We start from the raw sequence: 17,513 nt of genomic DNA, 5'->3' as shown, positions 1-17,513 counted from the left end.
ATAGTGGTTAATATAATGTAACCACATAATGAGGCTCAAAACTCACATGGTTGTGTGTTCTTAGCTCAAGAACAAGTTCCACAATATATTTTCAAGCAAGTCTCAATCAAAAGTTCCAACTCAAATTAATTAGGATGTCAATGCCCTATCAAGAATGTTTTTCTTGAAAAATTTTCATTATATTAACTAAGCTTATTATATATATGCAAAGACATGCAATAAACTAAGAGAGAATGTAATTAAAGCTCTACGATATATACAGACTAAGAAGAAAAATGCAACTAGAAATTCAAAAAAAAAAAGAAGATGAAAGTGTTAGAATTAGAGTATGTCACCCAAGATTGCCGATTAGCGACAACCTCCCCATACTTAAAGGGTTTTACGGTCCTCCATGCACTCAAAGGTGATGACTTCGGATTGCCACCTTCAACTGGTGGATCAATCGGCTACTGCATGCTCTTCCTCTCGCTTTTCTTGTGAAGCCTTGGGATCAAGAGTTTAGATCAAGTGAAAACTGTTTTGGAGCAACTTTAGTATGGATTAGAATTTTCGGATTACCAATTTGGTGCTACCAAGAAGATACAATGCTCCGTGTTGCGGCTGCAGTTGGCATTCCCGTTAAGGTTGATTTGGCAATAAAATTAGCTGAAAGAGGACGATATGCTCGAGCCTGTGTTCAGATAAATTTAGGATTGCCAGTGACTAAGAGGATTCTTGTTGAAGGTGTTGAATGTGAGGTTGAATATGAAAGTCTTCACCTTATTTGTGGCTCCTGTCTCAAGTTTGGTCATGATATGAAGGTGTGCAAGACTGACAGCAATGCGGGAGGAGGAACTAATGCCAAGGTGGTCGGCAATGTAGCAAAGCAGCCAGAAAGCTCAAATTCAAAAAATCCAGTACATGTGAAAAAGGCAAGTTTTAATTTTGGCAAGAATCTTAAAGATGAGATTGTAAATGTTGCTGTCCCGGATTTGGTGGAGAGTGATTTGCATGTTGTTCATGTGGACCATGCACAACATGAGGATTTGGAAGGCTGGACTCAAGTGATTAGGAAAGGAAAGTATAAAAAATGGGTCAAAAGCCTTCTCCTAGCACCCATCAGGTCCAACTAAAAGAAAGAAGACTCCTAACAAGGCTACCAATACTTGGACAAGGTCTAATCACCAACGTACAACACATGCTACTAGATCCAAAGTAAAATTAAGCAGGGGCATCAATATTGGAAAACCGGTTAGTGTGGCTTCTTTGGGGACCCGGCACAATGTTCATCATCAGCAGCAAGGTGAGACAACAAATGGCACTGTGCGAAAGCGTCCTCGCCCAAACTCTTTGTAGAATTCACCAGTAGATAAGGATGGAGCATCGACGGCGGGTGTGGCGCAAGTTTCGACGGAGAAAATTGGGCTGCAACTTGAGAGTCCATTAAAGGTAGGATCGTCGAAGAGAGGGACATCATGTTGAGTCTCGGGTTTGTTATTGGAGCTCCCTTTTTGCTATTTTTTATGGATAGTTTCAATATCATAGCCTGGAATGTGAGGGGTGCGTCTAACAAGATGGCCCGTGTGTATTGCAAAAATTTGGTGAGAATATATAAACCATCTTTCTTCTTTCTCTTTGAGACTCATACCATGTTTAATAATTTGAAGAATTTTTGGGATAAGTTGGGTTTTCATTGTGTTGGTATTGTGGAAGCAGTAGGACACAGGGGTGGCATTTGGTTTCTATCTTCTATTGCTAATGCTTCTTGTGTGGTTATTGACCAAATTGACCAATGTATCACAGTGAAAGTGAGTGTGGGTAACTTAGTTTGGTTTTGTAGTGCAGCATATGTGAGTCCTCAATTCGAAAAAAGAAGTATTCTTTGGGATCATTTGCATTCTATTAATTCAGGCCATAATGGACCATGGATGGCCATTGGTGATTTTAATGAGATTGTGGCACCAGACGAGAGTACAGGTGCTTATTTTTCTTCTCACAGAGCTAGTCTATTAGCTACTACTCTAGATGACTATGAGCTCTTTGATCTTAAAGTGACTGGTAGGAGATATACTTGGTATAGAGCAGTTCAGGCTGGCAGGGACTTGGCTAAAAAGTTGGATAGAGCTCTAGTTAATGAGGCGTGTATGACAATGTTTCCCGAGGGTTATTCTGAAATTCTTAGCAGGCTTCATTCTAATCAATGTCCTATTTTAGTTCGTTGTCATGGTGGCCCCAGAGTGAAAGGTTCTCATCCTTTTAAGTTTCAAGTTGCGTGGGCAACACATCCTTCTTATAAATATGTTATTAGTAAGGCTTGGAATCAAGAGTTTGGAGGCGTTATTGAAAGGCTTAAGATGGTTCAACAGACTTCTTTGGACTTTAACTCAAAGATTTTTGGAAATATTTTTATGCAAAAAGTAAGCTGGAATATTAAATTGATCAGATTCAACGGCGTTTGGAGGTTACCGATGTGTTATCTCTGAGAATTAAAGAAGCTGAACTGAGGGAAGATTATAATAGGCTTTTATTGCAAGAGGAACTTTTTTGGTACCAGAAATCTAGAGAGCAGTGGGTCAAGTATGGGGATAGAAACACTAAATTCTTTCATCTTCAGACTTTGGTGCATAGAAACCATAATAGAGTACATGGATTATATGTTAGATATGGGTCTTAGTCTACTGATTCAGATATTCTCCAGGAAGAAGCCCTCTCTTTTTACAAGAATCTCTTTGGTACAACGGAAGAGGTTGAGGTTGATTGTTTAGGGGATGTTCCGATGCCCACTCTAAGCATTAAGGCTTGTGCTAAGTTAATTGACCCTGTCTCTTTTGCAGAAGTCAAGTCAGCAGTATTTAGTATGAGCCCTTTTAAGGCTCCTGGTCCAGATGGCTTTCAAGCTTATTTTTTTAAAGAATATTGGGAGATAGTAGGCACTGAGATTTGGAATATTGTCCGGAGCGCTTTTTTGGGAGAGTACTTAAATCCTAGCATCATGGAAACTCTGATTGTGCTTATTCCTAAAATTGATAACCCTACCTTTATGAAGGATTTCAGGCCTATTAGCTTGTGTAATGTTGTTTATAAAATTATCACTAAAGTATTGACTAATCGACTTCGGCCTTTTCTTCCAGATATTGTTAGTCCTTTACAAGGGGGTTTTATTCCGGGTCGTGGTGCTCCTGATAATATTATTGTGGCCCAAGAAATTCTGAATTTCATGAATCATACAAAATCCAAGAAAGGTACTCTTGCTTTTAAAATTGATCTTGAAAAAGCTTATGATAGGGTGGATTGAAGGTTTTTGGAGAGTACTTTCATTGCTTTTGGTTTTCCTATCATCACTGTTAATTTGATTATGAATTGTGTCCGTGCAACATCTCTTTCTATTATGTGGAATGGGAATAGAATGGATAGTTTTGCTCCTAGAAGGGGGCCTAGACAGGGCGATCCAATGTCTCCTTACTTATTTGTGCTTTGTATGAAAAGACTTGCTTGCTATATATCTAATAAGGTGGTCGAGGGTGTGTGGAAACCAGTTTCTGTCACTAGAGGTGGCCAAAAATTTTCTCATTTGATGTTTGCAGATGATCTCTTACTCTTTTGTCAGGCTACAAAGAGTCAGGTCCAAATGGTCATGCATTCTCTTAACATTTTTTGTAAGGTGATAAACCACTATTTTATGATTTATCTTATGCTCAATTGAATGGTTTTTATCAAGTCTTTACTCACTTATTCATACAATTTGCATGGTTTTACAATTCCTTCCTTATTCTGTGATATATGTGAAAACATGTTTCCTATGCCTTAATTATCATGAATCAAGCTCTCTTAATGATGAAGTTGCATCCAAATTTGAACTCCTTGAGCTTGATGAATCTTTCCCAAGTGAATATAAAGATGATGTGGAGGTAGATTTTTCTCAACCTCCAACTTATGACTTGAGTGATGAGGAAGAAATCGAAGACCTTGATCAAGACGTGGTTGCAGTTGAAGAAGAAGTTTGCAAGGAAGTGGCAGAATTCACAGGGGAGTACAAGGAAGTAGAGCTTGAAAGACCACTGGAAACACCTCTCCCAAGGCCATTACCACCCAATACAAACTTCAAGTGGGTAAAATTCTTAGCCTTTATCTTCGCCTTTCCACTGGGATATGGTTTGCTTGAAACCGATGGCCAGCTTAGAGCTCTCTGTGGCTTTAAGAGTAAGAGGGAGATAGTTAGTAATAGGAGTTGGCATACAAGATTCAATACGATTCTACGCTCCAAATGGAAGTGCAAGGATTGGTATAGAGCTCGATTGAATGGGTCTCGGAAGATATTTGGGTATCTCAGTGAGAGTTCAAATTGCTTACCACCCGGATGGAACAAAGATGGTCAACAAGAAGACGAGTACAAAAGCAAGGTTTGGGATCTTGGAATTCATTCTGATAATCAGTACTCCTGGAACCTGCTTACCGACTTTAACTTGCTCAAGGGCTTTACGTGCCTAGTTTGGGACCCCGGAGGCTATTGGAATTGCAAACGTTGGTGGAGATTTCTGGATGAGTTCAAGCATAAGCCACCATGACAAGGAGCTCACCAAATGTCCAACTTAAGGACTTTAACTAAAAGTGCTAGGTGGGAGACAATCCACCATGGTTTGATCGTTCTCTTTCAATTTTAATTTTATTTCGTTTTGTTTGTTTTTAGTTCTATTTTATTTTATTTTCCCTAGTATCATTCATAACATCCGCATCAGCATCTGCATTTTTCATTCTGCATATCCAAAAAAAAATAAAAAAAAGAAAATATATGAAAAAATAAAAGATATGAAAAAAAGAATAAAAAAAGAAGAAAAAAATTAAAAAAAAGGAAAAAAAAAACACCAAGCGTGGGTGTCAAGTCCAAATCGGCGTCAACATCCAACGCCCAGAATGTTGGAATGAAATCATGCGGCTGGTGTGCGATGAGCACAAATTGGCCCACGCGTGCACGTCAATGACGCGTACGCGTCATTTTCACCTTAGCAACCTAGCGTGGGCGTGAGCGACGTATACACGTCGCATGAAAATTTTTTCCCCTCAATTGAAACAGAGAGTTGCGCCAAAACGACGCTGGATTCGTGCGTTTAGCACGATTCTCGTCGATGCGTACACGTGCTTCACGCGTACGTGTCATCCCCACCTATCCCTCTTCACGCGTTAGCGTCAATGACGCTTGACGAGGGGCGAAAGTTAGACCAATTAAGACATTATAATATAATAGAACAGCATTGTGAGTATAGCTCTTAACCAGCAAAAATCCACCTCATCAATTTAGAAAAGTTGTCATAAAAGTTTAGAATAAAAAATACTGGGAGTATGAGTCCCAGGTCATCTCCCAACGAGTTGCTAGAAAGGGTGCTAAGTTATTAATCAGGAGTTTTCCGAGAATTTTGAGAGTTGGATAACAGAAAATAAAAAATTGTGATTAAGGGCAGTGAAAATTAAAAGGAATTTATATTATTCAAAATAAAAAGCCTTGACTGGGGGAATGATTAATTAGAAGTTCTATCCTTGTTGGAATTCTCTCAAGTGTAGTATAAAGAGGTTGTTATTTTCACTTAGTTAACCCTTACTAAATAAAGGAAAGTCAAGTGATTGAGCTAACTCTTATTCGCAAATCCTAGTCCTCTCCCTTGGGAAGGTCTAGCGTTAGTAAATACAGAATTAGCCAACAACTTTTAATTTAACTAAGCACTTGAGCATTCCAACTCAAGTGTCTCCTCCTAATCAACCCCCATGTCAAGTGGAGAATCTACTCCATTGACATGAATGTAATGCCCATAAGAATATAAGAAGAAGACATGATAAATTAAATAAAATAAAGCTTTGAAAATTAATTAAAGATAAAAGTAATCCCTTGCATTAAATAAATCTAAAATAATCCAATTACCACTCTAAACAAGAATTAAGAATATGGAATAAATAAAAAAGTAAGTAAGGAAACAAACTAAAATAGTATCTTCAACGGAGATGATGACTCTTCAACATCCAAAAGCAAAAGCAATAAACTAATAAACTATGAATGTAAAGAGAACCTAGAGGAAGAGTAGTGTCTCTCTAGATTCAGATCTAAAAACCTAAAAACTATCCAAATGAGAATGTGTGAATGTGTTTTGAGTCTCTGCATGTTCCCTGGCTTTATTCTGTGTTTCTGGGCCAAAAACTGGGTCAAAACGCGGCCCAAAATTGCCCCCAGCGTTTTCTGTTATTTCTGCAGATCGCGCAGGTCACGCGTATGCGTCAGTCACACGTGCACGTCATTTAGTGCGTACGCGTCGTCGACGCGTGCGCGTCTTTTGTGCAGACTTCAATCCACGTGTACGCGTCAGTCACGCGTTCGCGTCGCTGTAATTTTCTCCATTCCACGCGCTCGCGTGAGCCATGCGTGCACGTCGGTGCTCGCTGGTTACCTCCTTAGGTTTCTTGTGTTCCTTCCATTTTTGCAAGCTTCCTCTCCATTCTCTAAGCCATTCCTGCCCTATAAAGCCTGAAACACTTAACACACGGATCACGACATCGAATGGTATAAAGGAGAATATACTAATTAAAGATCTCTAGGAAGCAAGTTTTCAACCATAGAACAAACTTAGGAAGGAATTGTAAAATCATGCAATTCATATGAATAAGTGGGTAAAGACTTGATAAAACCACTCAATCAAACACAAGATAAACCATAAAATAGTGGTTTATAAACATTAGCATGTCCTCATGCTTAGCTTAAGGAGATAAAATAAATGAGTAAGGAAAAGTAAGACTCATGCAATGCAATGCAACCTATGTATGAATGCAACTATATGCTAAAATGATTTTGCCTACTTGGTTAAAAATAAATAAGTTCTTCAAGACAAATATAAATCAAATATCACTAATTTAAATCATATAGTAAAAGACAAGTAAACTTGTAAGAAGACAGCTCATGAAAGCAGGGAACATAGAATCAAGCATTGAACCCTTACTGGTAGTGTATGTATACTCTAATCACTCAAGTGTATAGGGTAATCATTCTACTCTTCTCTAATCATGCTTTCTAAACTTTCTTCTTCACCTAATGATGAGCGGATAATTTATACGCTTTTTGGCACTGTTTTTAGTATGTTTTTAGTAGAATCTGGTTACTTTTAGGGATGTTTTCATTAGTTTTTATGTTAAATTCACATTTCTGGACTTTACTATGAGTTTGTATGTTTTTTTGTGATTTCAGGTATTTTCTGGCTGAAATTGAGGGACTTGAGCAAAAATCAGATTCAGAGGTTGAAGAAGGACTGCTGATGCTGTTGGATTCTGACCTCCCTGCATTCAAAGTGGATTTTCTCGAGCTACAGAACTCAAAATGGCGCGCTTCTAATTGCGTTAGAAAGTAGACATCCAGGGCTTTCCAGCAATATATAATAGTCCATACTTTGGCCGAGTTTAGATGATGTAAAAGGGCGTTGAACGCCAGTTCTACACTGCTGTCTGGAGTTAAACGCCAGAAACACGTCACAAGCCAGAGTTGAACGCCAGAAATACGTTACAAACTGGCGTTCAACTCCAAGATTGACCTCTACACGTGTAACATTCAAGCTCAGCCCAAGCACACACCAAGTGGGCTCCGGAAGTGGATTTATGCATCAATTACTTACTTCTGTAAACCCTAGTAACTAGTTTAGTATAAATAGGACTTTTTACTATTGTATTAGACATCTTTGATCAGTTTTATGCTATCTTAGACTTTCATGGGGGCTGGCCATTCGGCCATGCCTGGACCATTATCACTTATGTATTTTCATACGGTAGAGTTTCTGCACTCCATAGATTAAGGTGTGGAGCTCTGCTGTTCCTCAAAGATTAATGTAAAGTACTACTGTTTTTCTATTCAATTCAACTTATTTCGCTTCTGAGATATTCATTCGCACTTCAACCTGAATGTGATGAACGTGACAATCATCATCATTCCCCCACGAACGCGTGCCTGACAACCACTTCCATTCCACCTTAGATTGAATGAGTATCTCTTGGATCTCTTAATCAGAATCTTCGTGGTATAAGCTAGATTGATGGCGGCATTCATGAGAGTCCGAAAAGTCTAAACCTTGTCTGTGGTATTCCGAGTAGGACTCTGGGATTGAATGACTGTGACGAACTTCAAACTCGCGAGTGCTGGGCATAGTGACAGACGCAAAAGGAGGGTGAATCCTATTCCAGTATGATCGAGAACCTCAGATGATTAGCCGCACTGTGACAGAGCATTTGGACCATTTTCACAAGAGGATGGGACGCATCCATTGACAACGGTGATGCCTCCAGACGATTAGCCATGCAGTGACAGCGCATCGAACCATTTTCCAGAGAGGATCAAAAGTAGCCATTGACAAAGGTGATGTCCTTACATAAAGCCAGTCATAGAAAGGAGTAGGACTGATTGGATGAAGACAGCAGGAAAGTGATGACAAGTCATCCTAGCCTATTTTAACTAGTCTTTTTCTTTTGTTTTCATTAGAATTATGCACTTTCTTGAGCTACAAGCAAGCTAATTGAGTAGATTTTTATGTTTCCCTTGATTGAACCAACCATATATGAATTCATGCCATTTCATGAGGTTTTATGCTATATTTGTTGCATATTATGAAAGAATGAAGATCTCATGATTTTTGAGCATAGCTTTGATGAGTTTGGTTGATTAATGATAGGTGAAGAAAGCTTCGAGAAAGGTTGAAGCAAAGAGGAATGCCTAGAAGTGAAGAGAGGACAATGGAATAAGTGAAATTGAACCAGGAAGCATGAAGTTAGCCCCAACGTTAGCCCCCTAACTTGGAGGCTAACGTTGGAACTTGAAATTTCCTCCCTGGCCATCCCACGTTTGCGCCAACGTTAGCCCCCTAACTTGGAGGCTAACGTTGGCACATAAATATTCAAGGAAGAGGCAAAAGTTAGCCCCAACGTTAGCCACCTAACTTGGAGGCTAACGTTGGAACTTGAGAAGTTCTCCCCTGGGCACCAACGTTTGCGCCAACGTTAGCCCCCTAACTTGGAGGCTAACGTTGGCACATGAATTACAATGGGGAAGGAGCCAACGTTTGCGCCAACGTTAGCCCCCTAACTTGGAGGCTAACGTTGGCACATGAATTACAAAGGGGGAAGGGCCAACGTTTGCGCCAACGTTAGCCCCCTAACTTGGAGGCTAACGTTGGCGCCACTAGCACACAAGGCATTGCCAACGTTAGGGTCAAAGTTAGACCCCTAACGTTGGCACCAACATCCATACCAGTAAAATATGTTTGCTGCTATGAAAAGTTTGCCTAACTTTGGCTCAAACTTTTGGTCCAACTTTTGCTAACGTCAAAACCGGTTCAATTGGTTCACTTCGGTTCTTCTCCAAACTTCAAGAGCAATCAACCAAGGCCTCTTTCAACCCAATTCCACCAAGAGCAAAGGCCCAACTCAAGGCTTGAAGATCATTTTTGAAAGTGTATAAATAGGATAGAATTCAAGTTATTCAAGGAGCTTTCCTTTTAGAATTTTCATAATAGTTTTCGGAGAGCTTTTGAACTTGAGTGAACTTTAATTTCTTGCTTTCATTGCTTTCATTTTCCATTTACATTTGTCTTGGATCTTGGATTGGAGAATTGAAGAAATTCTGTTTCAATCTCAATCTTGGATCTCTCTGTTTCTTTACTGTTAATTGAATTCCATTTCCGGTTCATTGTTCTTCATCTCTTTCCTTTGCAATTTACAATTTCCTTGCAATTGTTCTTGTTGGATCTAGGAAGGCATTGAGATCTAGACTTGGTTTTCTAGTCTCTGGGTCCTGAGATCTGAATTTTTCATTTCACTTCTCTGTTTATTGCTTTCTTATATTCATTTACTTTTCTGCTTCATATCCGGTTCAATCCCAATTCCCTTTTACTCTTCTGTTTGATGCAATTTAATTTTTCCTTGTTTAAATTCTGCAAATCCACATCCCAATCCCCTTTACATTTCAAGCAATTTACATTCTTTGCACTTTAAGATTCCACAATTTACATTTCTTGCACTTTAAGTTTCTGCCATTTAATTTCTTGTTCTTTAAGTTTCAGCAATTTATTTCTTGTTCTCTTTACTTCAATGCAAATTACATTCTGCAAGTCACAAATCACCCAACCAACACTTGATTCGCTTGACTAAATCAACCACTAAACTAAAATTGCTCAATCCTTCAATCCCTGTGGGATCGACCTCACTCCCGTGAGTTATTATTACTTGATGCGACCCGGTGCACTTGCCGGTTAGATTTGGGTGTTTTGGGAGAGATTTATTTTTCCTCCAAAATATCTCATCAAGTTTTTGGCGCCGTTGCCGGGGATTGATTAGATTGACAATGATTAAGTGAGGTGGTAATCTAGATCAAGCACTTTTTCTTTAATTTTGATTAACCCACTAACTGTTTGATTTTTTGCTTAAGCTAACTAAAACTTCATTCTAGCAATAGATTGAAGTGTTACTGGTTTGTGTGCTCTTATGCTCTGCTTGTATGTCAGGTACAAGAAGAACCATACCCAATTTTCATGAACAAGACGAAAGAACTCTCAGGAGGTTAAGGAGAGCTGAAAGAGGGAAAAGTATTGTTGGAAAAGAAGAATCAGACGAAGAATTCCAAGAGATGGATGAACATTTAACCAATCCACCAGGTGGAGAAGACAACAACAATGGCAACCCACCCCAGAGGAGAGTTTTGGCTTCCTACACCTTTGCAAATCCTAGACATTGTGGGAGCAGCATCTTGGCTCCAAATGTCAATGCTAACAATTTTGAACTCAAGCCACAACTCATCACTTTGGTTCAGAACAATTGCTCTTTTGGTGGAGGACCACTTGAGGACCCACATCAACATTTATCCACTTTCTTGAGGATATGCAACACTGTCAAAACTAATGGAGTGCCCCCTGACAGTTACAAGCTGATGCTATTCCCATTTTCTCTCAGGGACAAGGCCACTCAATGGTTAGAATCTTTTCCAAGAGACAGCATCAACAACTGGGATGATTTGGTAACTAAGTTCCTTGCAAAATTTTATCCACCTCAGAGGATTATAAGGTTAAAGGCTGAGGTTCAAACATTTACACAAATGGAGGCCGAACCCATCTATGAGGCATGGGAAAGGTACAAAGCTCTGATCAGGAAATGTCCCCCTGCTATGTTTAATGAGTGGGAGAAACTTCAAAACTTCTATGAAGGCTTAACACTGAAGTCCCAGGAAGCTTTGGATCACTCAGTTGGAGGTTCCTTGCAACTCATAAAAACTGCAGAAGAGGCTCAAGAACTCATTGATATGGTGTCCAACAACCAATATTTCTTTGCTCATCAAAGAGGCCGCCAACCATCACAAAGGAGAGGAGTAATGGAGCTAGAAGGAGTGGATTCAATCCTAGCTCAAAACAAGATGATGCAACAACAAATTCAACAACAATTTGAGCAAATGGCCAAGAGGATTGATAGTCTCCAAGTTGCAGCAGTTAACACCAGCCAACCATCAACCACATGGGGACAGAGTGAAGAAACTCAAGAAGAACAACAACAAGAGCAAGTACAGTATATGCACAACCAAGGACCAAATGAAGTGTATGGTGATACATACAATCCATCCTGGAAAAACCACCCAAACCTCAGATGGGGAGATAACCATACCCAAAACCAACAACCATGGCAGAGGAACTCAAACCAACACAACCCAAGAAGCAACCAAAATCACAACCAGCAGCAGACTAACCAAAACCCCTACAGAAAACCTCAAAACAACTACCCCAACCTCAACCAATACCAATCTAATAACCAATCCACCAACCAAAATGCCTACCATCCACCACCCACATCTCATAACCCACCTCAAATATCACCTGAAGCCCAAAGAATCACTCACTTGGAGGCCATGATAGACAAAATGTTGAAACACCAAGAAATGGTAGCCAAGAATCAGGAAGCTTCTATGAAGAGCCTAGAGAGACAGATGGGGCAACTCTCCAAGCAAGTATCTATTGAGAGACCTTCAAACTCACTGCCCAGTGACACAATCCCAAATCCCAAGGAAGAATGCAAGGCAATACAATTGAGGAGTGGGAGAACATTGATAAGCAACAATGACACTACAAATAAGCAAGCAGAGAACATCAAAGAACCAACGGAGGATGAGAAGCAAACAAAGGCAGATGAGGCTGAGAAGCAAGTTGTGATGCCAAACAAAGGCACTGAGAAATTCAAAGAGAAGGACAACCAGCCACATAGCTCAAAGGAAGTAGCTCAGGGGCAGCAGCAAATAGGAAAAAGCATCACACCTCCACTGCCTTACCCTCAGAGGTTCAACAAAGAGATTAAAGACCAGCATTTTCACAAATTCCTTGAGACTTTTAAGAAGCTGGAAATCAATATTCCCTTGGCTGAAGCACTTGAGCAAATGCCTCTATATTCCAAGTTTCTGAAGGATCTTATCAACAAGAAAAGAAGCTGGGATGAGAAAGAAACCATAATGATTGCTGAGGAATGCAGGGCCTTGATTCAAAAGGGGCTTCCTCCCAAGCTTGAGGACCCAGGAAGCTTCCTGTTGCCTTGCACCATTGGGAAATTGACAATCACTAAAGCAATGTGTGATCTCGGAGCAAGTATTAACTTAATATCATCCTCCTTGGTGAAAAAGCTGCATATAGAGGAGGTTAAACCAACACAAATGTCTCTGGAGCTGGTAGACAAGTCAATGGTATATCCCAGGGGTGTAATTGAAAATCTTTTGGTCAAGGTGGACAGTTTTATATACCCTGCTGATTTTATGGTTCTAGAATCAAACAATGATGATGGTGACTCTGTTATACTGGGAAGGCCATTCTTGGCCACTGCTAGAGCTATCATAGATGTAGAGGAAGGGGAATTAACTCTCAGGATGCATGACCAAAGCATCACTCTGAAGGTATTACCAGAGGCACAATTTAGCAAGGAGAAGAAAGACTATATGAAGAGTGACCAGGAAAGTCACAGCAACATCCCAATGCTAAGGACTGTGCAGACTGATGAAAAAGCCCAAGAGGATGTTAGAGTATTGGCCACTGAGAAGAGAGGTCCCCAAGGAAAGCCTACAGCCAGAAAAGAAAGACCAACAAAAGGAAAGATGAAGCGCAGAAACAAAGCAAAAAGGGGCTGGAAGAATAGAAAGATTCCAACAGAGGGGCTTTCTAAAGGTGACAAAGTGCAACTGATATATCAACAGCTGGAGGCAAATCAACAAACCGAGGATTACTACACTGTCAGCAACATACTATCATTAGAACATGCTGAAATTGAACACCAGAGAACAAAGAAGAGGATCACGGTCAGGGGAGACAAATTGAGGCCCTACAAGCACCAACCACCATAAAAGAAAGCCTCAATGTCAAGCTAGTGACAATAAAAGAGCGCTCCATGGGAGGCAACCCATGCTTTAAGATTCATGTCATTTTACATTCAATAAATTATGATCACTTGATGCATGAATTCTTTTCTCTTTTCATGAACATGTCCATTTATTGCATGCACTATTTTGAAACATATACTAAGATTGGTGTATCTTCAAGCACACTTAACCAATATTACAAAGGATTTTGTTTCACATGCTTAAAATGTTTTGATAGAGCATATGGCCGAACACTAAGTTTGGTGTTCACATAGTTTCATGAAAATTTGAAACTCATGCATCAATAATCATACAATTGTTATTTTCCAAAAACCTTATAAATAGAAAATTTTTTTTATTCGATAATGAAGGCATTAATTGTGATGTACCCTTTGACAAGAAACAAGTTTGGTGTTCATCAAACCTTGATGCACCGATTCAAGGATACAATTAATCCTTCATGAAAAAAAAAAAAAAGAGAAAAAGAAAGTATGATGAAAACAATTCTTATGAACATTTTCACCAATTGGAGGAAGAAACTCATTTTCTTTATACATTACCAAACACTAAGTTTGGTGTCCTCCAAAGAGAGTGTCACGGTTCACATGAGATAAGAATTGATGGTTCACATATTTTTACTAAAAAGAACAATATTGCTACGGTTGGATAAGACTAATGTATGTTGTCTTGTTGTGATGACTAGGAGGTCAAAGAATCTTCAATGAAAAAGACAAGACAAAGGAAAGCATAGCATAAGGACAAAATCCTATCACATGCTTCAAGGAAGAAATCTGCCACTCCTTGAGAATGATCACGGCAAAGGCAAGGGAAGGAGCAAATTTTGTCTTCATTCATCCTTACATGCATACCTTTGATCTCCATAGTGTCTAATTGCATCCTAGCCCTTCATTGCTCATTTAAAAGCATACCACCTTCAAGCCATGCACATGACCGAATCACTCCTCAACATAACAAGCCTTGTGCAACCTTTCTTCTACTTTAAACTCCAAACACTTAAACTTCTCTTCATAACTTCTTGTCATAGCAAGTCCGGACCTAATCTCTTTCTCCTCCAAACACACATCAAACTCTCCAACATTCTTCACATTCCCTCTCAACCAACCAAGTGATCATGGCATCCTCCTCAAGAACCAAACAACGAAAAGGAAAAGATCCAATAGTGGAGGAAGAAACACATGAATATGACCAATGGAGGTTCAAGTCTTGGTCTCATCAAATGCAAATTCAATGGATGAACGAGAAAAAAATCTATCCTGAAATTCCATTCATGTTGCCGGATGATGGATGTCAAGAAATTAAGAACAAAATCCGGAAGAGGAGATGGGAGGAACTTACATCACCAGCCACCCGAATTAATACCAATATCATAAGAGAGTTCTATGCAAATGTCCCAAGGATTGACATGCGTGAACCCCCAACGTACAAGAGCTATGTGCGTGGGGTTGAAGTAGACTTTAGCCCGGATGCAATCAAGAAAGTCTTGAAACTAAAATCAGTCCGCTTTGATGAACCGGGATACCAACAAAGATTGAATGAGGAGCAGGATTATGAGGAGATTGCAAGAGACATTTGTTTTGAGAACTCAGAATGGGAAGGAGATAACAAGAACAGATACAAGTTCCTGAAGAGATGTAACCTCACTCCGGAAGCAAAAGGATGGTATGAGTTGATGAAAAGGTCAATTCTGGGGACAGTGAACACCTCAGAAGTTAACAGGGAGAGAGCCTTAATGCTGCATTGTATCATGGTGGGTGGAGAGATAAGAGTTCATGAGATCCTTGCAAGAGACATTCAAAAGATAGCTGAAAAGAATTCGGCCGGATCTTGGTTGTACTATCCGAGCACCATTTGGAAGTTGTGTGCAAAGGCTAAAGTTCCATTGGAAGAAGAGAATCCAATGTGGTTAAGCCAAGGCATGCCCATAACCATTGAACGAATGATGATGCCCCTTGAAGCACATCAAGGCCGAAGACCACATGGAGGAAGGGAAAGAGAAGAGCCAATGGAAGAAGATGAGCCACACATAGAAGAAGAGCCACAAGAGGAGGAGGAGCAGCCACACTTTTTCCCACATGGCAATATGGATATGACTCAAATGCAAGAAGCAATAGGGAGATTGTCTCAACAGTACACGAGAATCCAAGAGAGGCAAGAGGAATACCATTCTCTGTACATGCAAAACCAACAAGCACAAGAAGAAAGAGAGCTAAGAATAATAAACAAACAAAATGAATTCGAGTCAAGATTTCTTGCGATGCAAGAAGAACATGCCTTTCAATCTCATGAATCTTTTGGGAAGTTGGAACAAATGCAAGCTGAAAGTTTGAAGGCTTTCAAGGAGTTCACAACACTCCAAGAAGCAAGGTATGATGTACAAGCCGATTACAACATCAATAGCCAAATCAAACTGAACTATATTGGAGAACATTTGCATAACATGGATCCGGCATTCCCAACTTTTGATGAATTCTTCAAAATGAGAAGTGAGGTAGAAGTGAGCAGGGCTATGAGACTCGAAGATAGAGTGGATGAGGCTATGAATAAGGCTGGCTTTTGGCAAGATCAACAGGCACCAAACAAGGATGGTGGGAACACTAGCAGCCAAGTGTATGAAAGGAGAAAGAAGAGGCATGACAAATGAAAGGTGGACTTGCTCCTTGTTCAAAGAAAAAAGCATGCATTCTATCTGTTCTAAGTTGTCTTTGCATTTCTAAGTAGTCCTCTTTAATTAAAAGTCTTTGCATTGTGTTTGTTTCTTTCAAAATAAGTAGGCTAGTTTTTGTGTTTGCTTGTGTGTTCATTTTCACTTAACAAGAAGCATGTGTTGTCCCCTGCATCTTTAAATTCAATAAAAAGAACAGTTTGAATGTGAAGTAAAATAGTCTCTGTTAGTTAGAAGTGGAATAAAAGTAAGTGGTGGTATATGTGTGATTGTATAATAGCTCACTTTTAGTGAATAAAGAGCTAGGATATCTCCTTCTAAGTAAAGAAGTGGCCTACTGTCTATGAATCTCAATTGAATTAATTTCCTTGGTTAGAAAGAAAAACAAAAAGAAGGAAAGAACAAAGATAGCCAAAAAGTGGCAAAAAAAAAAAAAAACAAAAAGAAACAAAGCTGGACACCAATAGCTTGAACCTTAAAATATATGCCTGTGATGTCTTTGTACTAGGATCTGCTTGGATTAGTAAGCTCTTAGGAGTGCCTCAACACTTGGTGACTTGGGTTAACTAACCCGGGATCATTAGCTGAAAGTCCACTATCAAGAGCAACCTAACTACAAGGCATTTAGTAGCCCAAAGAGGTGCTGGGCATCAATGTTTTAAGAAGGAATGTGAGCCAAGTGTCTATGGTGAATAATGTGTCAAGTATAAAGAAAAGAAAATGAACTTGCTACACATGACACTCAAATAAAGCTTATGAACAAAGTAATAGCCAAGGATAAAGGAATAATGAGAGGTCATAGCAGTATGTCACTTGAAGCTTGAAGGAGACTTTCTAGGCCTAGGAGTCAATAAGAAGTGAGTATTTGCATATCCACACAAAACCCCATGAACTATCAATAATACTCTGCTAGCATGAACTTCCTCTTCCATTTCATTCTTTCTTCTCAATAATTCATTTCTTGCTTGGGGACAAGCAAGCTTTAAGTTTGGTGTTGTGATGACAAGTCATCCTAGCCTATTTTAACTAGTCTTTTTCTTTTGTTTTCATTAGAATTATGCACTTTCTTGAGCTACAAGCAAGCTAATTGAGTAGATTTTTATGTTTCCCTTGATTGAACCAACCATATATGAATTCATGCCATTTCATGAGGTTTTATGCTATATTTGTTGCATATTATGAAAGAATGAAGATCTCATGATTTTTGAGCATAGCTTTGATGAGTTTGGTTGATTAATGATAGGTGAAGAAAGCTTGGAGAAAGGTTGAAGCAAAGAGGAATGGCTAGAAGTGAAGAGAGGACAATGGAATAAGTGAAATTGAACCAGGAAGCATGAAGTTAGCCCCAACGTTAGCCCCCTAACTTGGAGGCTAACGTTGGAACTTGAAATTTCCTCCCTGGCCATCCCACGTTTGCGCCAACGTTAGCCCCCTAACTTGGAGGCTAACGTTGGCACA

This window comes from Arachis ipaensis, chromosome B9, assembly GCF_059453495.1.
Source record: "Arachis ipaensis isolate K30076 ecotype BB chromosome B9, ASM5945349v1, whole genome shotgun sequence".
NCBI lineage: Eukaryota > Viridiplantae > Streptophyta > Magnoliopsida > Fabales > Fabaceae > Arachis > Arachis ipaensis.
This window is presented reverse-complemented; position numbering follows the sequence as displayed.